This window comes from Nicotiana tabacum, chromosome 13 (assembly GCF_000715075.1).
Source record: "Nicotiana tabacum cultivar K326 chromosome 13, ASM71507v2, whole genome shotgun sequence".
NCBI classification, from domain to species: domain Eukaryota; kingdom Viridiplantae; phylum Streptophyta; class Magnoliopsida; order Solanales; family Solanaceae; genus Nicotiana; species Nicotiana tabacum.
In genome coordinates, this window is record NC_134092.1 from 64432735 (window position 1) to 64445759 (window position 13025).

At 35.7% G+C, this 13025-nt stretch overlaps 1 non-coding gene across 1 annotated transcript; it reads right to left on the reverse strand.

Annotated features, from left to right (window-relative positions):
• Positions 1–9341: 9341 nt before the first annotated feature.
• On the reverse strand, positions 9342–9446 carry LOC142168504 (small nucleolar RNA R71). Its single transcript, XR_012698361.1, has one exon. It is a non-coding gene; the product is annotated as a small nucleolar RNA R71 (small nucleolar RNA).
• Between the last annotated feature and the right edge of the window lie 3579 nt (positions 9447–13025).

The following is a 13025-nucleotide window of genomic DNA, read 5'->3' on the forward strand; positions in this document are numbered from 1 at the left end:
AGAAATTGATAAGTTAACAACTTTTTTTTGGTCTTAGTTTAGTAACAAACTTAGAATATCAAAATAGGAATTTGAAAGTGCATGTCTTGATCGTGCATAATCATTTTAAATCGTAAATATTGACTACCATATTTGTAATTAGAAATATACTGCATTTGAATTTCTAAATATGAGAACTTTTTACCTGTTTCAAATAAGGAACAAAAATATTAACCATATTTTAGTTAAAATTAAAGTCCTAAGTATTTAGGTTATAATTAAATGACTATTCCTAAATATTAGAGAATTAATTAAATGATCATTCCTAAATATTAGGAGATTAATATAAATGACTGTTTTGTCTAGTGTGAGCTCTATTTTTAAAGGATAAAAAAGACAAACAAATTTTTCTAAATGCATTGAGGTAATCTAGGTATTTCTATCAATTAAATTACGGTAATTAATTTTTCATCACAAATTAGTGGTTATTATTTTTTCCAAAAATAATTACTATTTCAAAACCTAATGCCGTATTAAATATTTAGAATAGAAATAAACGAATTTAACCAAGCTTCTTAAAAAATACTTATGATTTAAATTTTAAAAACAACAAATAAATCATATGAAAAGAAAATAAAGAGGCAAAATTGGTCTTTATGATTAAACAATGACAAGGAACAAAAATATTACACAAAATCGTGAAGTTTCCTTGTTAGAAACCAACAAAAACTTTTCTCCTACTTTTTTGTATTATTTTATTGTCTTAATATTTTGTATCCTTATTAGGAGAAGATACACACTAACTTGTATTAGAAAAAACTTCCTTGATTTATAACTCCTAAATATTAGGAAAGTTTTTAATTTTACAATTTTATCCAATGCAAAAAATATTTTTAAAGGGTAAAAAAAAGCGAACGGCATTTCACTAAGGTTCTTCGTGATTTAGAATCAATTTGGCTCTTTTATGGGGTTTCTTTTGCTTAAAACTAAAACCAAATTAAATTTGGTCAATTTTTAAAATACAAAACCAAAATCAAATTGTTGGCAAAAATTTGTTGGATTCAAATTGAATAAAATAATTTGAACTATATTTTAAATATATTAGTCCAAGTAAATATTATGGGCTAATATAATTGAATTAATTATATATATGAGTTAGATATATAAGTTCGAATTCATTGGGCTAGCCCGCTAACTTGGCTTATAAGTGAGAAGTCCACTTCATTAAGCCCAAGATATCATCTTCCTAGAGGCCAGTTTGGTTCCACGTGTCAAATGACATGGCATGTCAAGAAGAGCCAATAGGATCATGCCATGAGTAAAAATGACAAGGCATGCTAAGTCAAATTAAAAGGCCAATAAAACATCGCCACATGTACAAGTGATATATTCTAGCCAATCAAATGCAGCATTGTCATTGCTTCAATCCTATTCATCAATGATTCAAGCTAACCAATCAAATTAAAGAACAAGAGGTTGTCTTCATCACAAGTCTTTTCTCCCACAATTATAAATAGGGTCTTTGTAACTCAGAAAAGATACCAGAAAATATAATAGGAAGCAAGAGAGAGCTCGTGGATCAAACGCCGCAAATTTCGGTACAAGTTTCAAGTTTCAAGCAATCAAGTTCAAGTTCAAGAAATCAAACTCAAGATCAAGAAATCAAGTTGAAAGATCAAGAACGAAATCAAATATAAGGTGTTCAAGATGAAGATTACTTGTTCTTAACATAATTACCGTTCGTGGCGATAATCAAGGCGTTCGTGGTGATAGATCAAATTCAAATTTAGGTTCAAGCTCAAAGGCTATCACGACCCCAATTTACCCACCCGAGGATATCGTGATGACACCTAGTCTCTAAGACTAGGTAAGCCTAATATGCATAGATAAATAGCGGAAATAATAATAAAACTTCAAATTTAAAATATCTAGCTATCATAATAAAACTCAACAATACCGCTGACAATAATTTCCAAAATCTGGTGAGACTGAGTCATAAGCTCTACACAAATATACTGTAACATCCCTAATACTTAACTGTCTAAATAAAGAGTAAGCAGTAGAAAAACAAGGACAAAGGATTACTCAGAGGCCAGCGAACGCCGAGCAGGTATACTTTGAAGTCTCCGAACTGAATGCTCTACTCACTGGTGCCTAGCCTGGGTCGAGATACCTCGATCTGAACAAAAATATATAAAAGAGTAGTATAAGTACACCACAACGGTATTCAGTAAGTATCAAGCCTAACCTCGGTAGAGTAGTGACGAGGCCAGGTCAAGACACCTACTAGGATAAGAAAAGAAGCTAAGCAAGTATAATATAGTGTAATAATGAAAACGAGGAAAATGAGGCAATAAAGCAATACAACAAGATAAGCTACAACTGAATTTAAAGCAATAAAGGCAACCAGGAAGGAACACATAATAAGAATATCAAGAAAAAATACGGACAAATACAAGTAAGGTAAATGAGAGATAACAGCAAGAATCACAACCGAGGTACCGCCTCGTAATCTCATTTCACAATCACAATCACAATATTTCCTTATACCGCCGCGTGAGCCTTACGTTTAGATAGTTTTGAAAATATTTTTTCTGAAATAGCTACATGCACTTTAGCCTACCTTATGTCACTGCGTGACATCAAGTAATTCCCTTACTAGCAACATGCACATAAATCCCACTTTATGCCGCCGCATGCACATTAACCCCATATCACAACACAATAACATCTCGCACCACAAATGTCCATATGCCTCAACTTTGTCAAAAGAATCAACAATACCAATTTTTCCACAACATTAGCATATGGCTCAACCACAATGTGCACAAGAATCTCAACAATAACGGAATAAAAATGAAAGGCTAAACATGAAAGATATCTCAACGACATAACAACTTTGCCTCAATGTGATACCGACTATTGCAACTTCAACACCAAAAATCAACAAGAAGATATTCCAAGAAATAATAACTTCAAGTAAGGTGACTTAACAATTAAATAGTTAACAAGGCAATAAGGAAAAAATAACTACTAAGCATGTAAGGGAACAAGTAAGAGATGGAGTAAGTGCTAACAATGTCAAATAAAGCGTGTAAGGATAGATTAACAGATGTAAGGGTAGATTAACAATGAAAGATATAATATGTTATGACAATTCAAATAAAGGCATGAAAAGAATCTAAATAGCCTAAACCGGTCAATTACCACATATAGCCAGTGTACCCACTCGTCACCTTGCGTACATAGATTTCATATAACAAAAATACCACGACAACTCCGATCCTAAGGGGTGTTTCCCTCCCCACAAAGTTAGGAAAGATACTTACCTCAAACAATCCAACTCAATCCGCTAGTAAGCCTTTTTCGCGAATATCTAACTCTGGACGGCTCGGATCTAGCTGAAATAACTTTATACCATAAATACAAACCATAGAAAACTATTCCGGATCATAAATTTGGAATCTTTAAAGAAAATCAAAATGTCAACTAAAAAAGTCAACCTCGGGCCCGCATCTCGAAACCCGACCAAACTTATAAAACCCGAACACCCATTCAATAACGAGTCCAACTATATCAAAATTATTCAATTCCGACCTAAAATCAACCTTCAAATCCCTAATTTTCACTTTAGGAAGTTTTTCAAAAATCCCCAATTGTTTTCACTTTAATTCACTAAATAAATGATAAAACTAATATGGAATCATTATTAATTAATAAATCCGAGTAAAAAACACTTACCCAGATCCTAGACGTGAAAATCCCCTCCAAAATCGAGCTCTACGCGATCGCAGAAAAGCACTCGTGATCGCAGAAAAGCACTCGCGATCACGGAGAACAAACTCCACCAGCTCACAAAAGCCCTTAGGCGATCGCATGACTACAGATGTGAACGTGATGGCAAAACATCCCTAGTCTTCGCGATCGCGGACTTCTCCATGCGAACGCGATGAATAACTCGTGCCATCACACAACCCGTCCTTCTTCTATGCGAACGCGGTCCCTCACACGCGTTCGCGATGCACAATACCCAAACTTCCGCGAATGCAGCTAATCCTTCGCGAACGCAAAGAGCAAAAATTATCTGCCAGCAAAGACCCTACGCGATCATGACCTATTTTTCGCGATTGCGAAGAAGGAAACCAGAAGCTCTGAAACCAGCAATTCCAACACATGAACACACGGTCCGAACTCAATCCAAAATACAACCGGGGCCCCTGGGACCCCGTCCGAACATACCATCAAGTCCTATAACACAATATGAACTCCCTTGAAGCCCCAAATCACATCAAACAACACCAAAATCACGAACCACACATCGATTCAAGCCTAATGAACTAATGAACTTTCAACATCTAAAACTAATACCGAATAATATCAAACCAACTCCGAATGATCTCAAATTTTACGCACAAGTCATACATGACACAACGAACCTATTCTATCTTCTGAAACCGAAATTCGGACTCGATATCAATAAAGTCAACTCTAGGTCAAACTTCTCAACCTTTCAAACCTTCAACTTTGCAACTTTTGTCAATTCATGCCAAAACGACCTACAGACCTCCAAATCAATATTTGAACATACACCTAAGTCCAAAATCACCTTATGAAGCTATCAAAACTATCAAAACTTCATTCTGGAGTCATGTACACAAAAGTCAAACTCCGGTCAACTCTTTCAACTTAAGCTTATAACTTTGGGACTAAATGTTGCACCCTATTTTGCACGATTCAAAACAAGATTCAACTTGTGGTTTCTCTATTGATGATAAAAGAGATTCGCCACCTAATATTTAAGGGTATACTAGGGTACCTATTTAATTACTAAGGTCATTTCTTTATTAGTCTGCTAACCGGTGAGATTTTGGGTAAAGATTCTTGTTCTTCTAAGGGGAAGGTGTTAGGCACCCCTTAAAATCTACCTGAGGTAGCTCCATAGGACTTAGACTAGGTTTAAGAGATTAGTTGTTTATACCCTGCTTAATTGGTGTTAGAGGTACGACATACTATATATCTAGGCGGCATACTATATATATATATATATATATATATATATATATATATATATATATATATATATATATATATATATATATATATATATATATATATATATATATATATATATATATATATATATATATATATATATATATATATATATATATATATATATATATATATATATATATATTGTACATAATGTTTGTGTTTATAAAACATATGAGATGAGGTTAAGTTGCAAACACTTTGTATTTAAATGAATATGGCTATTTGTGTAACTCTAATAAGGGTATTGTAAAAGTTGGTCTAAGATATACCTTGGTTTTTAAACTTCATTTTACCTTGAAAAAATCATTGGAAGCCTTTTTAACTGGGCAGCGACAGTTGTTTAGAAAAACTCGATTTTTTATAAGGCCAACTTCGGATTCCATTTCTGATTTTTTTGAAAAAGAGAGACTGTCGTCCTTTGCTAACCTGTTTTGGTTTCAAAAGTCTTCATAGAAAATGTTAGTAAAAGCATAAGATATTAATAACATAAGTGATTAACGGATTGGAATTATCTACTACTATGTCTAATATTTCTTTTAATCCTAAGTTCTTTAAGGCTTGCCTAGATTATCCACATGATTAAAAAATATAGAGTAAAATATTCAATCAAATATGGTAAGTGTTATATACAGGTGTAAAATAATAATGAACATAAATAAAGCAGTAGAGAGGATGTAGTGACTCTGGTTTGGTCCTGAAAAGAGGCAGGCCCAGTGAATAATAGAAGCGCACAACAATAGACTTCAGACTTCGAAATGCACCGGTACAGGACTTGAGCCTGAGCTCTTTGAGAACTCGGCAGACCCAATGGTAATACGTGTTCAAAAAGGAAATAAGATCATTAGATATACTATTCGATATACATAGTTATGCTTGAAATAAACTAACATGGGCCTAAGTCGAATTACATAGTTAATAAACAATTTAGAATATGAAAATTATACTAATGTGGTGCCACCTATGGCGAAGTGATTCACATTGAAAATATTTTGTTGTCATTAAACACTAAACCTAAAGGGAGTAATAAATGTCAATAGATTAGAAGCTAAGGGTAGACTTTCATTCAAGACGAAGTTACTCTTTGGATCCCTGATACTTCAAAGTTCCCAAGGGTCTTAAGACCCAAGGCAGTGCTTGTGCCAGGGAGAGTAACCCAACTAGGAACTAACCTCTACTCCCAAATAACCCTAACTACTCACACTCATTCTTCCCTACAGGTTTAAGTTCCAATGAGGCACTTCAATGTAAATCCTATATCATAGTGATACCATACCACAAAGTATATATACATTTCCCATAATAGTTAATATAGAACACTATAAGATGATAAGACAACTAATTGTCCTACTGTAACCACAATCTAACAAAAGTACATGATTCACTATGAATGATATATTAGGCATGCTCAAAAGGAATCAGCTTGAAACACACATAGAGAAAAATGCATTATCAGATTACTGATAGGGAACCAAACACCTGAGATCACCTGTTTTAGGAGTAAAGTAAATGCTTCTGTAAAGTCCATGGGTACAAATGCATTTCTCCTTAACAACCTTCAATTAGATTAATCAAATATTGGTGTTAACTTAGGTCTTGTCTTCTAGCATACACACAGGTTAGCAGTTTCAATGGGAACTCCTAAAGAATGTTAACATAGAGGTAAGTTAACAACTTCAGTTGAACTTTTAAGGAGTATTAGGGGGGGTGCAGATTAGCAACTACAATTATAGCTTAAGAAGGGTATTAACAGAATTACAGATTAATAATTACAATTGAGACTTCCTAAAGAGTGTTAGTAGAGATACATGTTAACAACTTCAATTAGAGACACATATTAATGACTTCAATTAGATTCTCGAAAGAGTATTAACAGAGATACAAACCAGCCACCACAGTTAGAACTTCTAAATGTATTAACAGAGATAGAAATTAACAACCACAATTAGAACTTCTAGAAGATATTAACAGAGATAAAAACTAACAACTACAATTAGAACTTCTAAAAGGTATTAACAAGGATAGGAAATTAACAACTGCAATTAGAACTTCTAGAATATATTAACAGAGATACAAACTAACAACTACAATCAGAACTTGCAAAAGATATTAACAGGGTCACAGATTCACAACCTATATTAGAACTTCTAAAGAGTATTAACAGAATCTCAGACTAAAAACCTTATTTTACTCTAAAGACCATGGCATGATTACTTCTTTCTAAGTGATTTTATCTTTACACTAATCTCTATGGAGAACAAAACATGCTATCATACTCAAATAGTAGCAACATGAGGTTCACTTAAAGTTCAAAAGATAAGTCTGGTTCATTCATGTGAGCTTAGTGAAGCTTTTAAAGACAACATAGGCATGTATATGATTAGGAGAGAAAAGCAGAAGTATTTGAAGAACAAATAGTGCAGAATATCCAAGGGAACACCAACATGGTACATGATATTTAGCTTAAAATATATATATTTATATGTATATCGCCTCATGTTTTACTTTTGTTTCATGGATTTAGGATATAAAATGTGTTGATTTATATTAATTTGAGGTGTTTTTATGTGTAGGGATGATCTGGGAGCAATTGGGGGCGAAAGGTGCGAGATTAGAGCCAAAATGGACGAAAAAGCAAAAAAGGGAATTTCCAGCGCCTAGGGCTACCTGTGGCGCCAGAGACAGTGTGCTCCAATTAACAACGCCAGGGACAGTACCTAGCACTGGGCTGGGCGCTGGTGGCGTGAATCCTGTCTAATTTTGCCCGAAACAAAGTTATTTCGGCCCTAGACCTACCCAACACGTATGAAAGCAAGACTAAGCTTATTTTTAGAGGGGGAGACGCCACTTTGAAGGGAGAATACACACGAGAAATATCCGGGAGCGAAGAGATCTTAGTTTTCTTCATCTTTTCTTAGTATTTTCAATTATCCAACACTTATGAAATTGTTTGTTATTATCATGAGTGGCTAAAACCCATAGTTTTGGGGTTGTGATTTAGCCATGAATATTGTTGTTTAACGTTGACTTAACCTTGATTATAATTCATAAATATATAATTATTTCTTCAATTCTGTGATTAATTGCTTAATTGTTTGGCCAACAGTTAGGTTCTATTTACTATTTATGCTATGCTTGGGAAAGCCATGTTTAGATTAGAGAAGAATTAAAGAGAGCATGATCTTAACTCTTGGGGGGGGGGGGGGATTTGTGGTTAGGATAGAAATATACCCAGTCAGCGTACTTAATTTAATATCGTAATCTTAATGCATTCTTGATAAATTGATTCCATAGGAATATAGGCGTTAATCTATTTTGAATAGGCGAGTAGTACTTCGGGAGAAGGCTATGAGAGCAATTATCGATTAATTAGCAACCATGAGTGAATTGTATGAAAGGGAGAGTTAACTAGAACACAATAGTATTGGTAAATCGATCACAACTCTGGAATATTTGTCTCTACTGAATACACAACAACTATTTTACTGCTTAATAATTTAGTTACTATTTAGAAGTATAGTTTAATATAATCATATTCTTGAACTCGAATTTGGCTTGACTGAATAACAATCTTTGTGAATCTAGTGGGTAGTTAATATAAGTCTCTGTGGGTTCGACACTCGACTTATAATTTTATTACTTGTACGACCATGTATACTTGCGTATGCGTTTGGGAGCAACAAGTTTTGGCGCTGTTGCCGGGGACTTGAATATTGACTACTTTCTAGTTTTTGCTTTCTTTGTTTATTTCGTCAAGTCTAGCGTTATTTGATTGTTGCTCTGATCTCAGGAACTTTGATTGAATGCGCAGGGTCAGAAGCCAGGACCGACTTCAAGGCTTTGACCCCGAACCTGAGAGAACATTTTATAGGAGGTTGAGGGAAGCAAGAGATACGAATAATATTCAGGCACTTGTTCAATTTCCTATGAACATGGCAGAGGAACATATGGCTGTTCAGGAGGTGGCAATGCCCAGCATTGCTAATGTCACCTCCAACATAGTGAAGCCCAGAATCACTGGGCACTTTGAGCTGAAACAGAGTATGATCCAGCTACTTCATGCGAATGGGCAGTTTATGGGTCTTCCACATGAGGATCCACAACAGCATATCTTGAACTTCTTGGAGATTAGCGATACTTATATCACTAACGGGGTCACTCCAGACTATGTGAGGCTCACACTTTTTCCATTCTCTCCATTGGGCAAAGCAAAGCGATGGCTGAAGGCACAACCAGCTAATTCTGTTACATCATGGAATGATTTGGCAAGGAAATTTCTGGCAAGGTTCTTCCCTTCAGGCAAAACTGTAAAGATCAGAAGTGAGATAGTTGCCTTCAAATAGAAAGTAGGAGAGTCTTTATACTCAGCTTAGGAAAGGTTCAAGGGGTTACTCAGAGACTGTCCTCATCACAATCAGACAAACGAAGTGTTAGCTCACACTTTCATAGAAGGGCTACATCCTGAAACAAAAATTGTGGTAGATGCTGTAGCTGGAGGTCAAGTGTTGGAGAAAAGCTTTGATGAGATATATGCATTATTGAACAAATTCTACAAAAGCAATCCGGATTGGCAAGGAGAGATGGGCAGACACACAACGCAAAAATCTGCAGAGGTTCTCGAGTTAGATGTCATCTCGACATCATCAGCGCAGATTTCCACATTGACCAACCAAGTCAATCAGATGACTTGGTTATTAACAAGTAACAAGCCCAGCTAGTGCAACAAGTTCAAATATTTTGTGAAATCTGTGGAGAAGGTCACATGTGCAATCTATGCCCAGCAAATCCAGAGTTTGTATATTTTATGGGTAATGCAAATCGAGGCCAGACAAATCAGTATGGGGACACTTACAATCCCAATTGGAGGAACCACCAAACTTCTCCTGGGGTGGAAACCAAGGTTCTCAGAATCAATACCAACCACAAGCACCTCAACAACAATATAGACCACCTCAGGCTGAACAATATGCAAACTCAACGAGTCACCTTGAGGAGATGATGACGAGATTAATGGCTGACCAGCAGGCCTAAACAGCAGAGATGATAAATAAATTAATGGCTGACCAGCAGGCCCAAGCAGCAACGATGAGAAATTTGGAGCGACAAATGGGGCAACTTGCTAGTGTCCAAAATAATCGGCCAGCTGGGGCTCTTCCTAGTGATACTGAGCCTAATCCTAATGCTCAAGTCAATGCGGTTACCTTGAGAAATGGAAGATTATTAGAAGAAGTTCCAAAGAAAAAGAAGTATATAGCTCGTCTTGAAGGAGAATTAGTTCCCAAGCCAGTTGAGAAGAATAAGAAAGAGAACAAAGGGTCAGAGCCAGTAATTGTTACAAGGCAACCACCTCCTTTTTCACAAATACCGCAGAAGAAAAAAGAGGATGCTAAGTGCAAGAAATTCTTAGATATTTTAAACTAAGTGCGTGTGAATTTACCTTTGGTGGAAATTTTGCAGGAAATGCCTAAGTATGCAAGGTATCTCAGAGATATTGTGGAAAACAAACGAAGACATACAGAGTTCGAAACAGTTGCACTTACTGAAGAGTGCAGTGCCAGAGTTCAGAGTAAACTTCCTTCTAAGTTGAAGGATCCTGGGAGTTTCACAATTCCTTTCTCTCTTGGAAAATAAGAAGTTGGTAGAGCCCTGTGTGATTTAGGGGCTAGTATAAATTTGATTCCATCCTCTTTGTTCAAGCAACTCGGATTGGGGGTTCTTAGACCTACTACAATCACTTTACAGTTAGCAGATAGGTCACTAGTTATGCCAGAAGGAATTATTGAGGATGTGTTAGTTCGAGTGAAAACATTTATTCTTCCTGCTGATTTTATTGTTCTTGATTATGAGGCAGATGAGGAAGTGCCCATTTTTTGGGGCGACCATTCTTAGCTACTGGTGGAGCGATTATTGATGTGAGGGAAGGGAAGTTGAAGATGAGAGTTGACGATGAGAAAATCATATTTAATGTGTACAAGGCACTTAAGCTTCCTAAGCATTATGAGGACTTGTGCATGATTACTGTGGTTGAATTGAAGGGGATAGAGCAGAGTCCTTATGTGAATTGTAGTGATCCAGATGGGACAACTGAGTTAGAGGAGGTGCTGTTGCAAGCTGAGTGTCTAAATATGATTGAGAAAAGAGCGAGAGATGAAAGAGGAGACCTTCCGAGAGTGTGCAAAAAGGCTAGACTTCATGGGAGAAAGAAGAAGAGAAAGCGCCCAACCTGAGCAGAGTAGTAGAGTCGTGCCACGACTGTAAATAAGGCGCTTGTTGGGAGGCAACCCAGCTTGTATATATTTTATTTATTTATTATTTTTTTTATTGTCAAGTTTTGTGTTGTTTTTATTTTGCAGAGTAGAGGAAGTCTGAATACTCAAAGTTGAAGCTGATGAGCATGTTTGAGCTTAAGTGTGGAGTCGTCCTGACTCTAAAGATTGAGGATCATGTCCGATCTAGGCCTGAGAGGGTGTCAGGGAGTATTTCTCACTCTTGTTTTAATAATTTTCTCTGTGATCATGCATCGAGGACTATGCATAATATAAGTATGGGGTGGAGAAACTACTTTCTGAAGTGTAATTGTATCAAACTATTTTTTTATTAATTTTTCTTTTAGAACTCGTAGTATACATAGTATAGGTTCTCAAAATAAATAAAGAAACAAAAATTGAAAAAACAAAATCAGAAAAAGCTCGGACTTATCCCGACGATGGATCTTTTGGATAATTTTCTTGAGGGATAAAGTCCGATTAAAAATATCAAAAAGATTTTTTTTTTTATGTTTTTTTAGGATAGCTAGGTAGTATCCCTTGGTTTTTCTTTGGGCGCCGATTCTTTTTCAAGGGTGTAGCTCGAACCGGGTACTTTAATTATTTTTTTTAGGAGTAGTATAGGAAGAAACTGAGTTGCTCAGAGCTACCTAGTGACATGGTTGATGCTGGCACATTAGGATATGACATATATTCTATCGTCCCGTGTATTTGGTTTGAATTGTGATGTCTAAGTAAAGTAAATAGCTTATTTTATGACGCTTTAGATCAGTGTTTGACTTGTACGCCATTTAGTGCAATATTGCTTAAATTTCTCAATTATGTGTGCTTGCTTGACTTGAGAGTTGAATAGAACCATCTTGATTAAGTCATGTGCAATGTGTGTGTGAGGATTTGTGATCTTCTGTGCTATCCTGTGTAGTCTAGAACTTGCCCCGTGGGTTAATCGAAGCGAAATTGTAAGTTGTGCTAATCTAGGAGATAACGTAGGCGTTTTCTTGCTTGATCATAGATGTGCTTGTCACATAAAATTAAAATTTTCCGTTGCTATCCCCTTTGAGCCTATAGACCTTTTCTTTGGCACCCATATTACAAGCCGTACCCCTATTTTGTTCTTAATTTGAGATTTTTGAACCTTTACCTCCTAAGGCACTTACTCACTAAAATAATGTAAGGTGAGAGATTGGGGAGTAGCTTTTGAATGGAACTATGGGAGGGCCCTTTGGTGCACAAAAATTGAAATCAAAAGTCACTAGCCGATGAACCTTAATGTATGGAGTGTGAAGGAAAAAAAGAGAGAGAGAGAAAGAAAAAGAAAAATTGCAAAAAAGAAAAAAAAAAGAAAAAAATGATAGTCAAAATATGTAGAAAAAATACACACCTCCAATCCTTATTAATTTGTGCTAGTGGGAGTATAGAAGTGCTTAATGAAAGTAAGGGCTATGTTGCATGTGGTTTGTGGCAAGTGAATTGGTTGAGAAGAATATGTGCTTGAATTATGAGTGTAGTGGATTAAAGTGCTTAGGAGGGTTAGTCACTATTTCTAAATGTATCATACCCGTCCCTTAGCCTACATTACAACCTTAAAGTCCTAATTGATCCTAAATTTGGCTAGCTTAAATTAGTAGAGATATACACTACTGGCAAGCTTATGGTACGACCACAGGATGCATATGAATTCTTTGTGAGAGTGAGTGAATTTTGTTCAATTGTGTGATGTCCTTAATC